The sequence below is a fragment of the Dama dama genome, unplaced genomic scaffold, assembly GCF_033118175.1.
Source record: "Dama dama isolate Ldn47 unplaced genomic scaffold, ASM3311817v1 ptg000093l, whole genome shotgun sequence".
Classification (NCBI taxonomy): Eukaryota; Metazoa; Chordata; class Mammalia; order Artiodactyla; family Cervidae; genus Dama; species Dama dama.
In genome coordinates, this window is record NW_026870908.1 from 3,864,661 (window position 1) to 3,867,802 (window position 3,142).

Consider the following 3,142-nt stretch of genomic DNA (forward strand, 5'->3'; position numbering starts at 1 on the left):
TAGGAGGAGCATGAAACGGTGTTCAAAAACATGAAGAGCCTGAAAAGGTGTGAAATATATGAAGAGCTTCAAAAGGTGTAAAAATATGAGGAGCATGAAACGGTCTGAAAAATAGGAGGATCATGAAGCGGTGTTGAAAACCCGGAAGAGCCTGAAAAGGTGTGAAAAATATGAATAGTTTCAAAAGGTGTCAAAAATGAGATGTGCATGAAACGGACTGAAAAATTGGAGGAGCATGAAGTGGTGTTGAAAAATATTAAGAGAATGAAAGGTGTGCAAAATATGAAGAGCTTCAAAATTTGTCAAAAATATGAGGAGCATGAAAAGGTCTGAAAAATAGGAGGAGCATGAAACGGTGTTCAAAAACATGAAGAGCTTGAAAAGGTGTAAAAAATATGAAGAGTTTCAAAAGGTGTGAAATATATGAGGAGCATGAAACGTTCTGAAACATAGGAGGACCATGAAGCGGTGTTGAAAAACATGAAGAGCCTGAAAATGTGTGAAAAATATGAAGAGCTTCAAAAGGTGTCAAAAATATGAGGAGCATGAAACAGTCTGAAAAATAGGAGGAGCAAGAAGTGGTGTTCAAAATCATGAAGAGCCTGAAAAGGTGTGAAATATATGAAGAGCTTCAAAAGGTGTGAAAAATATGAGGAGCATGAAACGTTCTGAAAAATAGGAGGAGCCTGAACCGGGGTTCAAAAACATGAAGAGCCTGAAAAGGTGTGAAAAATATGAAGAGCTTCAAAAGGTGTGAAATACATGAGGAGCATGAAACGGTCTGAAAAATAGGAGGAGCATGAAGTGATGTTCAAAAACATGAAGAGCCTGAAAATGAGTGAGAAATATGAAAAGCTTCAAAAGGTGTCAAAAATATGAGGAGCATGAACCGGTCTGAAAAATAGGAGGAGCATGAAGCGGTGTTGAAAAACATGAAGAGCCTGAAAATGTGTGAAAAATATATAGAGCTTCAAAAGGTGTCAAAAATATGAGGAGCATGAAACGGTCTGAAAAATAGGAGGAGCATGAAGCGGTGTTGAAAAACATGAAGAGCCTGAAAACGTGTGAAAAATATGAAGAGCTTCAAAGGTTTGAAAAATATGAAGAGCTTCAAAAAGTGTCAAAAAGGGGATCTGCATGAAACGGTCTGAAAAATAGGAGGAGCATGAAGTGGTGTTGAAAAAAATGAAGAGCCTGAAAAGGTGTGAAAAATATGAAGAGCTTCAAATGGTGTCAAAAATATGAGGAGCATGAAACGGTTTGAAAAAATAGGACGAGCATGAAGCGGTGTTTAAAAACATGAAGAGCCTGAAAAGGTGTGAAAATTATGAAGAGCTTCAAAATATGTCAAAAATATGACGAGCATGAAACCCTCTTAAAAATAGGAGGAGGATGAAGCGGTGTTCAAAAACATGAAGAGCCTGAAAAGGTGTGCAAAATATGAAGAGCTTCAAAAGGTGTGAAATATATGAGGAGCATGAAACGGTGTTCAAAAACATGCAGAGACTGAAAAGGTGTGAAAAATATGAAGAGCTTCAAAAGATGTCAAAAATGAGATGAGCATGAAACGGTCTGAAAAATAGGAGGAGCATGAAGTGGTGTTGAAATCATGAAGAGCCTGAAAAGGTGTGAAATATATGCAGAGCTTCAAAAGGTGTAAAAATATGAGGAGCATGTAACGGTCTGAAAAATACGAGGATCATGAAGTTGTGTTGAAAACCATGAAGAGCCTGAAAAGGTGTGAAATATATGAAGAGCTTCAAAAGGTGTAAAAATATGAGGAGCATGAAACGGTCTGAAAAATAGGAGGATCATGAAGCGGTGTTGAAAAACCGGAAGAGCCTGAAAAGGTGTGAAAAATATGAATAGTTTCAAAAGGTGTCAAAAATGAGATGTGCATGAAACGGACTGAAAAATTGGAGGAGCATGACGTGGTGTTGAAAAATATTAAGAGAATGAAAAGGTGTGCAAAATATGAAGAGCTTCAAAATTTGTCAAAAATATGAGGAGCATGAAAAGGTCTGAAAAATAGGAGGAGCATGAAACGGTGTTCAAAAACATGAAGAGCTTGAAAAGGTGTAAAAAATATGAAGAGTTTCAAAAGGTGTGAAATACATGAGGAGCATGAAACGTTCTGAAACATAGGAGGACCATGAAGCGGTGTTGAAAAACATGAAGAGCCTGAAAAGGTGTGAAAAATATGAAGAGCTTCAAAAGGTGTCAAAAATATGAGGAGCATGAAACGGTCTGAAATATAGGAGGAGCATGAAGCGGTGTTCAAAACCATGAAGAGCCTGAAAAGGTGTGAAATATATGAAGAGCTTCAAAAGGTGTGAAAAATATGAGGAGCATGAAACGGTCTGAAAAATAGGAGGAGCCTGAACCGGGGTTCAAAAACATGAAGAGCCTGAAAAGGTGTGAAAATTATGAAGAGCCTCAAAATATGTCAAAAATATGACGAGCATGAAACCCTCTTACAAATAGGAGGAGGATGAAGCGGTGTTCAAAAACATGAAGAGCCTGAAAAGGTGAGCAAAATATGAAGAGCTTCAAAGGGTGTGAAATATATGAGGAGCATGAAACGGTGTTCAAAAACATGCAGAGACTGAAAAGGTGTGAAAAATATGAAGAGCTTCAAAAAGTGTCAAAAATTAGATTAGCATGAAAGGGTCTGAAAAATAGGAGGAGCCTGAAGTGGTGTTGAAAAACATGAAGAGCCTGAAAAGGTGTGAAAAATATGCAGAGCTTCAAAAGGTGTCAAAAATATGAGGAGCATGTAACGGTCTGAAAAATACGAGAAGCATGAAGTTGTGTTGAAAAACATGAAGAGCCTGAAAAGGTGTGAAAAATATGAAGAGCTTCAAAATGTGTCAAAAATATGAGGTGCATGATATGGTTTGAAAAATAGGATTAGCATGAAGCGGTGTTCAAAACCATGAAGAGCCTGAAAATATGTGAAAAATATGAAAAGCTTCAAAAGGTGTCAAAAATGAGATGAGCATGAAACGGTCTGAAAAATAGGAGGTGCATTAAGCGGTGTTGAAAAACATGAAGAGCCTGAAAAGGTTTGAGAAATATGAAGAGCTTCAAAAGGTGTCAAAAATATGAGGAGCATGAAACGGCCTGAAAAATAGGAGGATCG